The sequence below is a fragment of the Canis lupus genome, chromosome 34, assembly GCF_011100685.1.
Source record: "Canis lupus familiaris isolate Mischka breed German Shepherd chromosome 34, alternate assembly UU_Cfam_GSD_1.0, whole genome shotgun sequence".
In the NCBI taxonomy this organism is placed as follows: domain Eukaryota; kingdom Metazoa; phylum Chordata; class Mammalia; order Carnivora; family Canidae; genus Canis; species Canis lupus.
The window spans coordinates 15504979-15519581 of record NC_049255.1 but is presented as its reverse complement, the minus strand read 5'-3'; the positions used below and the strand labels follow the sequence as shown (position 1 = coordinate 15519581).

Sequence of the window (14603 nt, the reverse complement as noted above, 5' to 3'; positions counted from 1 at the left end):
GACTTCATGAAAGTGGCTGTGGTGTCTTGTTTTAAGAGAAGTGTCCTAAACGGGTTTTGAAGTATATATTCTACTTCCATTTCACTATGCACTAATTCGGTTATTTAAAAGCTGGCACTCCCTGCCCAAACACGAGGTCAAGCTCTGCAAGTTAGTTTTGACACTTTGCTGTAGAAATACACTTCTCGAATAAAAATATAATTGACAGAAAGGTCATAGAAAGGGATGCTTATTCAACTCCAGGAGACCGAGGGAAAAGCAAATCCCCTTTGCGAGGGTTAACTTTCTCAGAATCAGATATTGGTCCAAGCTACGGTTTCACGTCCCCCACCCGGCTGCCAGCAGGGCAGTGAGAGAGGTGAGGGCGATGCTGGAGATAACTGGTGGTTTCTCATGCAGTTCTGTTTACCGCAGAGAATGGCTCAGATTCATGGGGTGGCTCATCTGTTTGTTTCCCAGGAGTGTCCTCCTCATCAGGTACAAATGACTTGTTGTTCCCCCCGTCCCGTCTGCCTCCTTGGTGACGGATAGACGAGAACTGTTCCCTGTGCTCTGGGACTCTAATGTGATCTGGGTCGTGCTGGTGGCAGGAGGGGAGGGAGTGGGGGAGGCACCGAGGGGAACAAGGGGAAGTTAACACTAGGGGAACTCCAGTCTTTCTTGGAAAAGAAAGTGTGTTTGTGTTCTAGGGCTAGTGCCCTCCTCTAACAGCCGCTATAATATTGATCTAGCCGTGATTCAGGATTCAATGTTAACATCACCCTCGTCAGTGGGAAAGTGAGCCAGGGAAATGGAGAACTCAGTATTTCTTCTGATGAAGCAACTCAAAGAAACTAAATATTACAAGGAATGTGGGGGAAAGAACTTCCCTTCTTTGAGACTCACAGCAGATACAGGAGCCTTGAAATGAACAATATTACTTCTGGTTTTTCAGCTCCCCTAAAACCGAGGAGTTACAAGCACAACTGTACAGTAGTCAAAATCACCCTGTCAGGGGAGGCGATCTCAGGATACATATTAAGCAGGAGGAAATTAAGGCAAGAAGAGTAGCAATTTACCCAGATTCCCATGCTAATGGGCAGAGCTAGGAACTCGCAACGCCTCATTTATCCCATGACCTGTGGGCTGGATGGATGGACACCCCACAGGTGCTTGTGGGACACTCTGAAAGCTCATGGCTCTCAGCCCTCCAATATTTCCACTATTTGCTGTTAGCATGCCTTCAATTTCTACCACTAGTAAAACAAGTGTTTGAATAAGTTATTGTATCCCTACAAGAACCCCCTTTAGAGATTCTATTAATAACCACCATGTTTTCAGTGTCTACTACGTGTTCTCTAAGTGCTTTTTATACAATATTTCTGATCCTTGAAAGAGCCCTGCCAGGTAAGTATTAATATCTTAATTTCACAAAAGAAGCAACCGAGGGCCATTGGGGAAGAAAATGAAGCTCAGAGAATTTAAATAATTTGTTCTAGGTCAACAAGATACAAGAAATACTTAAGCCCAAAATTGAGGGATGTCAGGTTCCAAAGCTTGTACTCTTCGATGGGGCCATGCTTCCTCTTTTAACCTCTTCCAGGGGACCTTAAGCCAGCCACACTTGTCCTTGAGAAGTTTATCAAAGATGAACAGACCAGTCATCTTGTCAGCTGGAGTGAGATTGAGAGAGCAGGTGGGGAGAGAGGCAGGCAGAGGGTTGTAGGGAATTGGGTGGAGGAGAAGAGGGGAAGTGGCTAATGTCAAAGATATACTTTGCCTCATTCATAATCAATCATGGCTGGTGCCTCCCAGGTTTACCTCTGGGTGAGCACGTTGCTGCAATTCAGCTTCGTAGGCATCTGCCCATTCAGGAGAGGCCCTCCCAGGCAGCCCCTTCCCTTCAACAAGCCTTCGCATACAGATGGATGTGATTGCAACAAGCTTTATCACACAGAGTGATCTCCTTAACACCTGGCCATCATTCCATTGCCATCTAGACTATGAGCTGCTCCAGGGCAAGAACTATGTCCCACTCACTCGTGAGCCACCACTACAATGTCCTGACCCATATGAGTTATTCCATAAATGTTTGTATGAAAGAACAATCAAGAAAGTGTTGATAACAACCTCATTTTACTTGTGAGCTTCATCCAAATGGCCTAGAGAAAATGAAAGATGTGATGTTGAAGCAAGAAGGAGGGCGGGACCTTATCTTTTTATTCATTTAATAATATTTACTAAGAACAAGGTATTGTGGGAAATAGAAAGATCTGGAAAGCTCTCTGGTGGCACTTACATTGTAGTCGAAGAAACAGAAAAATAAAGAATAGCATATAACATAAATTAAGGTGTTTAAGAGTAGAATTCGATGAATACAGTGTGGGTTCAGAGACAGCTTGGCAGAGTAACTGGTCAAGTAAGTATGAAAAATGTTTAATAGAGAAGATGACATATATAACTTTGACCTTGAAGGATAAGTAGACAGAGGACCAGAATCACTGGAAAGGAGCTATTCTGGCTGTATAAATAAGGTCAATTGGAGGTCACTTCGTTTAGAGGAACAGCAAATAAAAAAAAATACAGTAGAGGATAGAATATATGGGAGATGTAGTGGCAAATGAGAGAGGAAAATAATTTCTGGAGAGCCTTAAATCTTATTTTAGAGGAAGAAGGGAACCATTGAAGACTTTTGAGGAGGAAAGCAATGTGATCAGGCTTGTATTTTCCAGCCACCCTATAGATAATATGGAAAGGAAATTGCTCTGTGAAAGCAGGCAGGCTAAGTGATTTCTTGACTATTTTCTTTGATCCCAGCATAAGAGTCCTTTGCAACATTTACTTTGCAGAGGCCATAAAACCACATCAAACTGAATCATGCACTATCATCCTCTAAGTTTCTGGTTCCAGTGGGCCTGATGCAATGCTAAGGTTTACTGAAATTTCAGATAATCAGAGCAGGAGGGAAATCATCTTAGCAAACACAGGCCATTTGTGTGGAACACCAGATCAACTCACAATCAAAGTCTGTGTCAAAGAGAGCAAGAAGCATCACCAGGCAGGTTGTGGAGAGCCCTCCTAGTTCCAATACACTGTGCAAACTGAGCAGGGGTCCATTTTGTCTCACCCAGGACAGTTAGGACTTGAGACACCTTCTGCCGTAAATCTTGGCACCTTGGCCCCAGGAACACTTCCCCTGGTTTGGGTAGTTTGTGTTTTTGTTCCATCAGGCATAATGCTGCTGAGCACTTAGAGGCACATTTTCTGCACAGTGTGTAGGGATTTAGTGGTACAACTCCCATTCACGTTAATGGAAATCCCGCCAGGAAATCTCCATGCCAGGCCACACTGAAAATTCACCCCTGATTGTTCTGTTTGATTTGTTTCACCTGTGTCTTCCTCTGGTCCCCTCTGAGGATGTTTGTGGGCTCGTTAGTGCTGGCCTGCACTCAGCACTGAGTCGTAATCCCATGTAGAAATGATGAGATTCAGAGGCATCTTTATTGCTGAAGGAAAGGGCATACCTGGCTGGGTTTCACTGTGGTTTTATTTGAAGCTATATAGGTTCTAGGAAAGCCAAAGATCCCCTGGATGTTGCTCTCAAACAGAAATATGCTCATATTCAAAGGTGAATTTTGTTGTGCTCAGTACAGGGGTGAGAAAAAGAAAGCAAATCTCCAATACGACTGGGGAGACCCTAAAGATACACACCTGGGGATTCAGTACACAGTGGAGCCTAATCCTAAGAAGACACAGCCTGGTCAGGTGCCCATGAATGGAGAGAGCCCAGTGAAGAGAAATAAATGATCTCATTCCAACATATGGCTCAAAAGAGTGATTACCTTTCTCATACTGTGTGACAAATATGGACTTCTGAGGGTAGCAAAGATTATTCTGAAGGTCTTGAGCTGTTATGCATGCTTCTCTAAAATATACAATTTCTTTAATGTTTTATTTCAGAATGGCTTGATTTGCTGTTGATCACTTAGGTACCACGACATGCTGATTATTGGATTTTTCTCTTCATGATGTTGGAACATGGTTGGCAGGGCTGACCCCAGGACTCAGCTGACAAGTTGTTTCTATCCTTGGCCCATGTGGCCTTTCTGGTGTTCATGCTGATTTGAGCACCCTTTGTCTCTATGCCTCTTCCACGTGCTCTTATATACTGACAGTTAATGAGACTTAAACACCAACTCTTCCCTGGGAGTCAATGCTGTACCTTTAACCAAGACTTGGGAGACTTGACTTCAAATTCAGTATAGAACTCTACCTTATAGCCTCCTCATGTGAAAATGTGAATAAGGCTACGGACTCTGGAGTCAAACTGCTGGGGCTGACATCCACCGTGTGCCCATGAACAAATTATTCAACATCTCCAAGTCACGTTTTTCACCTGTGTCAAAGATCGGGAATAATAGTGCCATGAAGTGGGTGCAGTTCAATGAGATAATCCATGCAAAGAACTTAGTACTTTGTTTCCCTCATAATAAGAGCCCAAAAAGTGATCATTATTATTAATTATCATTTCTTCTGCAACTCCAAATAACGCTGTAGGTATTTTACATGTATAAGCAGAAACAAAGGGGCTTTTGAGTATGCTACTTTTCATTCTTAGTCTTCATCCTTACATAAGGTGTTCTTTAAAAAAAGTCTGTAAAGGTTAGCCTGAAGAGTTAGGAGGAGGAGGAGGGAAAACGATGGAGAAGAAAAATAGAAGGAGAAGAAAAAGGAGAAAGACAAGAGAGCATTGTGTATGTATATAACATTCCATGGTTTACTCTAAGCAACCATGGGTGATGGACAAAAATGATATACAGTCCTCATTTCACAGGTTAGGAAACTGAGTCACAAGACAGCAAATAGCTTCCTAAATGCACATAGCTAGTATGTGATGTAGCTGACACTTAATTTTTCTTTCTCTAAATGCAGTGTATTTTATAATTACAGGGAAAATGCAAAATGGAAAAAAAATAAGATTTTCTGAGCAAAGGAAATGGATAAAAAAAAATCTGGGAAAGATGATGTAATTCACTATCAGAAGAAGCCAAACAGCATCATTCTGATACCCTTGTAAAGCCAATGATCTTGGACCTGTGGATGTTTAATTGGAAATGATTTGGAAAAACACAATTCTCATTATGCAGTAGCCACTTGTTCCCTTAAGGGTAATTTCACTCTTAAATGATCTCAAATTCTACCAGAAAGATATAAGCAAGAATATTGTACCAACGCCTTCCCAAGAAGTAGCATCTCATCTGCATTTTTATCATCATCATGAATTATTTATTAAGAAACAAATTGCCTGTAGGGGCACACTAAAAAACTGTCCAAATAGACCTTGAAAATCTCCTACAATTCATCTTTGTCTCTGCAAGTTAATAATCTAACGCAATTCCATAAAAGTAGATACATATACAAACAAAATAACATTAAGAAAATGGGTCAACAATAAGCTAGTTACATTATATAATTGAGAGCCTCTGGATCCCTTTATATGCCAAGTTTGAGTCAAATGACTTTCTTAACTGGAAGGAAAAGCAGCAAATGGTGTGAAGACTACTTATTTTTTCAGCCTCTTGAGGACTGGTCTGAACTCTTACCTTGCCTTGTACCTCAAGCACTTGTCATAGAGTTGACACATACTAGATGGTAGGTAAATGAACTTGGGCGAATCAAGGGAGATGATAGGATAGGTACACAATTAACTGGAGCTATATAGGCAGTAGGAACATTTCTAAAATACCCTGAAAGATTTCAGTAAAGAAGCGACTACATTAAACAAGGGACCTTGACCATTATGTCACCTGGTGAGCCTCCATGGCAGTCTAGCCACACAATCTAAACTCTGAATTGCTGGGCGAACGAAAAGTAAGAATACCACTAATACTCATTCTTGAAGGAGGAATGGAGATTTTAAAAATTTACACTAAAAATTAATCAAATTTTATTTTTAATGGGATTATTACCTAATGAAATTAGATATAGAAGATCACACTTTATTTTGTTGGAGAATGTTCAGTTTATAGATTAATTTACCAACAAACTATTTATTTGGCTTCCATTAATCAGTTATATATGGGGGGAGGGAGGGTGCCACAACTGATTCCTGGAGAAGAAAACCAGAAAGAATTTTTCTTGCATGAATTGTTCACCTCATTTAACTCTTTACCTTCTGGTTCAGAAGGCCATTCAAATGAAAACTTTAATGGAAATAAGTGAAAGACAAACTGCGTCCCCAAAAGTCCCTATAATCTTGAGTTTGAGGATTCCTCAATGTTCCAGAATTCCATGATTTTTTTTTAATCTGCCCTAGAAAGAGTTTTGATTCACTCCTAAGAAGCAATATTCCCTCTCCTAAAATTAATGTCTGTATTTCATGCCTTCTCTTTGGATGCCATATCTTAACTATATGTACACTTGAAATCAGTTTGGCCTAGCTGACTGATGTGTTTACTGGGCAGAGGAGTTCCATTAGCCTGCATACCAGCTCATACACCACAAGGAGATGGCTACTGGGGCCTTGGTAGCTCCTAGAGAGAGATGGGATTGTTGAAGCATCATTTGGCGTGGAACTAGATTTCGCAGAAAGAACCATCAGAACTAGATGGTCTTCTATTAGATCTTGATACTGTTTTAAAAGCTCTCTGTAACAAGAGAGAATGTACTTGTGAACAAATATGTATACACCCACTGAAATGAAGATGCTTTGGCCAAGCTCATCATTTTGCACATGTACACGCACCTACAAACATTCCCATCATTGTCTTCTGTGCTGAAGACCTTTCAATTCTCCCCTGCCTGCCCACAACCAAGCAGGGAAAATAGTTCCCAAGGAAATTTTGCTATTGACTCCCCTCTTGTTGTTTGGTTTGCTTTAATAAATACTGAGTTTATACATAATAGGGGGATGAGGTTCAGAAGAGATAGACAATAATTCCAGCAGAGAGTGATACAAAACACAAAGTGGCAATAGTACTGCAGTTATAGGGGGGCCTTATGTTTTTCTTCTCCTTTTATCCAATTGCCAATGGTTTGGGAATCAGTGCTTTTATACCAATTTTTGAATTGCATTGAATGTTTTAGTTACTAAATTTAATCAGAAATCAGAACCAATTTAGAGAAATTAGACTGTAGCATAAATTTCTCTGACCTGTCTTGGTATTCCTTATTTCTTCAGTTATGACATCACTATCCCTTTTCTCTCTGAATAATATGGACAACAAGTCTTAATCTTAGCCAAGTAGATGTAAAACTGAAAGATCGAAAAACTTATTCTCTACTTCATAATGTTTCTTCCCTCATAACTAATAGTTGAGCACTTAATCTCTACTAAGTAACTCCTTTTTATATGTTACATTATTTTATTTAATCCTCATAGGAATCCTAAGAGGACATATTATTATTCTGTATTTAACAGATAATCTAGAGAAATTAAACAATTTATCCAAGGCCACATAGACCATAAGTGACAGATCCAAGATTCAAGCCCAGATAGTCAGTCCAGAGCTGCTTTGCTATGCCACTGCTTCATGTTGGTTTTTTATTCGCCAACCTGTCATTACATACTCATCTCCAACATACTTAAGTGTTTATAGATCCAGGCCTTCTACAAGATTTTAAATATTTTAAGTCTAAGGAGAATATCCTTAATTCAATGTGTAATCCTCATAGTACTTCAAATATAGTAGGCGCTCAATAAATTCATATTAAATCAAATTCATTCCTTATAATACTCTTCATAATCCACATGTTCTCAAGATTCTGATCAATTAGCTCTAAGTTCTCTTTTGAGCTACTAACCAATTCTTTAAGTTGCCCACTAGTTCATTTCCAATTGCATGTCCTGCAACGGGTGCCTCCAATGCAACTTGTATCAAATCCAGCTTAGCACCAGCAGCTTTCGCTTTCCTCAGCACAGTTCTCTGTGTTCTCTCTATTTATGGGATCCCTCTTTACATGTGGCCAGTTAAAAACTTAGGAGTCATTTTCCACATCTCAAGTTTTAGCACTCTTTCCCCATCACCTATGAAAAATGAAGCCCTTTTTTGAAAAGGTATCACACATTTAATCACATTTTAACATTCATTCTTCCCCATAAAATACACATATTGAGCACCTGCTCTGTTCCAGGTGCACTTTTAGGGACAGAAAGATACAAAGTTGAATAAAATGAGGTCATTCTCTGAGAAGACCCTATTACGTGATAAGAGCAGAGGTTGGATATAAAGATGGACTATATTCTGCTACCCTAGAGGGAATATAGTTTCTTAAAGGCAGGATTTTAAAAAGTTTCCAATGTCTGGCACTGTATATGGCACATAGTAGATGACGTATATAAAGGTTTAGATAGTAAGTGAATTAAAATACTACTCATATGGCATATTATGGTACTGATGCTAGTTCCCATCTAATTATTTGGCTTTGGTTTATTTTATAGAAGGTTGTTGGATAACATCTCTCAAACTAAATTGTAAGCTGAGTCAGGGATTGGATCTGTAGACTCTCACAGTTCAGCGCAGTGCTTCAGGGTCAGTAGATACTCCAGAGTTACAGAACAGAGTGGACACATGGGCCTTATTGGTAGAAAGTACCAGTATAGATGGGAGCTTTGGGACACGATGCATATTTTTACTTTAACTTCCAGTTTGTGTTATGTTTCAGTAAAGAGTCATTATCATTAGGTTGGTCATTAGGATTTCCACTAGGAATATTTTATTAGAGTTGAGGTTAAGAAACAGCCGGGTTAGAACAGGATCACTCACTGAATTGAGAAGGCCACATGCTTCTTTTGAGTCAAGATTGGAGCCCCATTTAGTTAAGTGGTAGATAAACAATAAGTGGAACATAAGAAAAAGCTTGATGGGATCTGCCAAACCTGCCCCTTCTGTTTGCAACTCAGGTTTGTTGCAACTTCACACATGTGTGAGACAGTGGAGAGGGAACCAATCAGGTTATTTGTTTATTTATTTACTACTAGAGGCAGCAAGATCCTTTTTCCCTTAAGCAGTTAAAACGAATAACACATTGGAGAGAGAATTGCCAACACTGTTTCCTATAAAAGAATATGTGAACTGGTTCTAATAACGCCAACGGCTACCTGACACACATTCTTCCTATAGTGTTCTAACAAGCTGGACTATTTTTAGGGAAATTCTTTGCCTTGAACTAAATTTATGGCCTTAAAGTCTTCTCGTCTATTTTTCGTGTGTGCGTGCTCCAACGGTCCAATTTATAACTGACACCTTTACTACCTACCAGCATATCAGTTTCATCTCCCAGAGGAAGAGAAAACCAGACCCTGTGACTAGTGAACTGGATTGAAAATCTAGTCTAATGCTGACAGATAAATGCACTAATTTTCTTCTGTGACCGGTTCTGCATTGCAGGGTGAGCCTGCTTCTAACAACTCCCTCAAAAGGCTCTGTAACCCGTCCAAAAGATGATGTCAAGTGCTACAAGGACCCAGGTCAGCCCTGCATCATAGGTAACAGTTACCCCAGTGATAAAGTTACAAGGCAGGTTTTGAATGAGATTGTGTTTTTAAATGAAAGACTGGCTGGAAATGTAGACTTGGACCAAGCATTAATAGAGGAAAATTTGAGACAAACAGAGGTTAGCGTTTGGTTTCTTTGTGGTGTTCAGCAAAGGTCAGAAAAGGTTCTAAAACAGAAGGAACCCAAAGTTTCAATGAGGAGTTGTGGTATTCTATTAATACATGAGCATGTAGACTAGACAAAGTGAACTCTAGGTTTAGCCAAGAGTTGTTTTGTGACATGGAAGCTTCAGTTATTCAGCTGGAACTGGTCACTTAATTTGGATAAATCCCTGAGCAGTTGAAGACCCACTGAGAGTCTCGTTTAATTTTATTCTAAGGGTGAAGTAACACCCTTCCATCCCCATGCCAACTGCTTAGGCCCAATGGGGAGGGAAGACATAAACAGCAGGCATGGAGCCCGTCGGATAGCCTTACAGATTAACTTTATGGTTTTCCTCCTTTACTACCAGAGTCATGGCTGTGGAGGCAGCTCGTGAATCAACCGGAGCCCAAATGGCAACCATGTTCCCATTATCCATCTGTTGTGTTTCCTCACAAAGGTTTAAGTACAAGATTGATCGTGCATATCTGACAACGTGAAGTACCTCTGAGTAAAGAAACTAGAAACAGTTTCTCACTCTGGACAAAAGAAAGAGGACATATATCCAGAAGACAAATGGTGAAAATTCAATCCGTAAGTACATAGAAGATACCTGTGCTGGTAAGAAGGAAAGGAAGCACCGAGAGATCTGGAATTTGAAATAAATGGATTGAAAGTGCCTAGACAAAGTTGACTTAGAAAAAAATATAGCCTTCCTTAAAGCAAATGTAACTAGTGAGAAACCATGTTCCACTAAAAACAAGCCTTATGTAGAGAAGAGCAAAGAATTTTAAAAGCATGAACCTAAAATTAAACCAGCTACAACTAAAGGGAAGAACCAGATTGTTTGCTCCAATGAAGAGTTTATTACTGTTGGCATAAATAAAGCTAAAATATTTTCAATTTTAAAGAGACAACAAAAGCTGGGAACTGTGTTGTGTGGATGGTAATCAACATGGGGATTAAAAACACAGAAGCACAGAGCGTCTGCTGTTGGGATCCTCACTGTGCAAGGTGGAGAGTAGACTTACTGACACTTGCTGATGCAAACACAGGAAGACCCATTTCATGATACTCCACAGCTACTGCCCAGCCTGCTCCAACACCGGCTGCCTACACAAGCTCAGCCTAACCCAGGACAGCCAGTGCGTCCACTGTTACAAAGTCTGACTCTGATCCTTCCTCAGTGCTACCTATTTCTTTCTCTGTGACCTTTCTTTTTTGGGAAGAAAACCCACTTTGTCAATGACTCCGGATTCCATGGGATTTTAGGAGGGTCTCCTTTCTTTCCTTCTTCATCCTAAAAGGTGACTTTGGAAGTAGGAAGGAAGAAGAGAAAAGTTAGAAAAGTAATATAATCGCAATATAGTTCTTTACCTTCGAAGCTCCTTCCCACACTTAATCTCATCCAATACTACACTACCAGGTGACAGAGCAAGTGTTCTTAAGCCCATTTTGCAGATAAAGAGCCTGAGGCTCAGAGAGGTTAAGTGCTTTGCCCAAGTTCACACAGCTGGAAAAAGAAGTCCAGGACAGGAACACGGACTCCCAATCTTGTACTTTTTCCAGAACACATCAGATTTCATCACAGGAAGCATACGCTACTTTCCACAAAGAGCTTTGGAATAGAATAGATGACAAAATGTAGTTTTCAGTTCTTGTTTGTTTGTGTATGTTGTTACTGCTGCTTCACTTTACATTTCAAAGTGCTATATTTATTATCCATCTTCTTGAGAGGCACGTAATTATGTTTTATATGTTTTAATTTAGACAACTATAGCTTTTAGTTATCTGTTACTTTTGTGCCCTTGGGATTTCTCTACAGATAAATACATAGATACATAGATGTCAAAAAGAGATATATAGATAATAGACCTTCTGGTATTGACAGTAACATATTCATTCCTTCTTGTTTCCTAAAGAAATAGTTTTACTTGATAATATTTTGAGTTTTTCTCTAAATCCCATTCAAAACTTATGCAAATTGTTAATGTCCACAGATTTCCAAAACAAGAGTTTAGGAGGAAATCTTAACCGCAGTATCCCCAATATCTTCCAATGATTTTAAAGTTTCACTAGAGGGCACTCCCACTTCATGGCCAGGAGGCAGTAAGGACAAAGGACCATAGTGGTCTGGATGCTTAACTCCTGTACCTACTATTTTGTTTTCTTTCTCACTCTCTCTCCTCTTTCTCACCCATTGTGTAAAGAATATAGTGAAATTATACAGGTCTTCCTTTAAACATATAAATAGAAATGAACTACATTGAAAAGCTAGCTAACATCTGCAACTGTGAATTATGGTTCATCTTGTGACATAGAGCACATCTTGGAAATCTGCACTGAAGTTTTGGTTGTCAACCTATATAAGAGTACAAGATATAGCATGAGATGTTAGTTTAGTATATCAAGAATATGTCTTTATTGGGCAACTTGGGGGGGGGTGGGAATTGTTGCTAAGAACTTATTTCCAACTTGTAAGATCTTCATTGTTCCCTTTCCTGGCAAATCTTTGGGTAAACCCAAATTACAAAGGTATGTGGAAAGGTCAGGAAATGGGGGAATTAAAGAAAGATCCAAATGGACAATCAAATGAAATTGCTTTAGAGTAAATGAAACATTAGGTTCTGCTCTGTAGTTTCCACACTTTTATGTATCAAAGATCTGAAGATATTTAAATCACATATGTTAGCAAAACAATAAATAGAGCATTTCTTGTGGGAGGAAAATAAGGTATTTCAAAGTCAGAAGGAAAGTAGCCTATTGCCAAGTGTAGAACCCCACAGAGCCCTCAGGCTTGAAGTTTTAAACTGATCTCAACCCTTTGGGGGTTTGAATTTCTTTACTGTTGGCAAAACATAACTTCCTGCTTCAAAGAGAAATGGCATTAAGAAGGCCTATTACATAGAGATTCCAAAGACTTCTTGGACACCAAATCACTATTACAAAACACCATTTTGATGAGTTTAGTAAAGATTAATCAGAAACATATGGATTAAGTTTTCCTTTAAAATTATTTTGGTTTATAAAATAAGGGAAAAAAAGAGAGGAATGGTAAAATATGTTTCAGGCTTTGCAATGCCCCCCAAACATTTGAAAAGTGACTAAAAGTGCTGATGGACCCAGGGAAGTAACCAGATTTTCCCTGTGTCAACCTGAACCATCCTTATTTGATTTAAATTTAAAGGCAAAATAAACATTGTAACTTTCTGCCATTATTGTCCACAGAGAGAAACATATATTTGCTTCTCAACCTTGGACTTACAAATTTCAATGGAAATGTAGGCTTATGTGTTCATTTCACAATGATGCAAACTTAATTATTCATATGTCCTAAAAGGTTTCATATTGTTTAAATAGAAGGCAGTGCTTCTAAAGTCTAAGCTGAGGATTCCTTGGTAAATTTATCTGAAATAGCTAATTATTAGAATTAAATTCTTCTCTAACAGCTCTACAAGTAAAATACACATGACATAAAAGACCTACAATGACCATCATTGAGGAAATTTCTCACTGCAATGAGTGATATCAGAACAACTTTACTACTAATTACCAAACCAACCAACAGTGAGTAAGCCTTAAGCAAATTGTGCTTTAAAGGAATATAAGTTGAAGAGAAAAGAAAGCATAAGTAATTAGGAATCGATAAAAGAAATCACTAGAAATTAGTAGATCCTCCTGATTTTATTCCCTCTAGTTCAAGTAATCCTTTAGAAATGAATACAATAAAAAATAGAATAAAACGAAAGTTGAGATGCAACTAACTGATTTCCTAAGTCATGAGATACAAAAATTTTCCTTTCCTACAGATAAATCAAGGGATATTAGAAGAATTTGCCCTTATCTTTGGAAGAAATATATATAATGACAGCACATTTTAATATAGAAACATATTTTTTTCCATGATTAAATGCTTAATAACCATGCATAGATGGATTAAGCAAATTTAGGAAGTCTTGTCTTCAAAAGTATTTCTAGTAAATGTTATCCTTTGACACAACCAAATAAAAATGTTTTCCCCTGGGAGTGTGGTGATGAACAGTTGGTCTATAATCAAAAGGTTCTTGCTAGAAAGCATGTCCAGCTTTCCTTTTAAACGTGTACATGGAAAATAATACCAACTTCTATCAAGCATTGGATTTAGCCCGTTATCATGTGCAAATGTACCTGCCTATTAACTTCCAGATTGGGCAGGTATTTTACTAAGGTGCAGTATTTCTATCCCAGGTCATAGCTTGAGTATTCTCCCTTTCAAGGTCCCCAAAGCTTCATCTGTCACTCTTATTGTCAAATGTTCTATTTTTCCTGTCCCTGCCAGCAGTGATTTCAATTTGGGCTTGACTTCAAGACAGGCCACATTGTATCTGTGATGTCAATGGAAAGGGGATAAAAGTCATTAAAGATATTTGTTATTTTGAAAGGTTAAAAGAGTTTTTCTTGGTGGGTAACACTTTCTCTGGAAAGAACCTTAACTAATTGTCTGGCCAGGGAATGGGCACCTAAGTGAGAAAAAAATATACTTAATAAAGCATTGGCGTCTATTATTTTTCTCCTTTTATTGTCCAGTGCCTCTGGGCCTGGTGGGCTTTCTGGAGGCATCTAAGCTCAATATTCCTTCAAACAGCAGAGCAATGATTACACTGCTGGGCTGATTCTCTTTCTGTCTGCCCTAGGTAAGAGATTCTTGCTTCAAACACCATTTATTGTAGAAATTGTTGTGAGGGTTCTAGAAATTGTGCGTGTGTCCTTAAAAGAGTCCCCAAAAGATAGAATTAGAGGTTCACTTAAAATACTATTTTGTTTTGTTTAATATCCACCTTGCCTAATATCCACTACTCAAAGCAATAGAGTAAGATATTAAAAGTGGGATACTTTCTAAAGAGGCAGTGGAAACCAAATGATTTGGGTTCTTCTCAGATTGTAAAAAGCAATGAACTCAAGAACAATAGACCAAACTCACACCAACACACAACATCCATCCATGTG

General features: G+C 38.9%; 1 long non-coding RNA gene across 1 annotated transcript in view; it reads left to right on the top strand.

Annotated features, from left to right (window-relative positions):
* The window catches only part of LOC111093875, a 64103-nt gene extending 50050 nt beyond the window's left edge, over positions 1-14053 (top strand). The window contains exons 2-3 of the long non-coding RNA XR_005383782.1: positions 9369-9448; positions 9988-14053. This is a non-coding gene — a long non-coding RNA (uncharacterized LOC111093875). The remainder of the gene's footprint in view (positions 1-9368; positions 9449-9987) is intronic.
* The last annotated feature ends 550 nt before the right edge of the window (positions 14054-14603 follow it).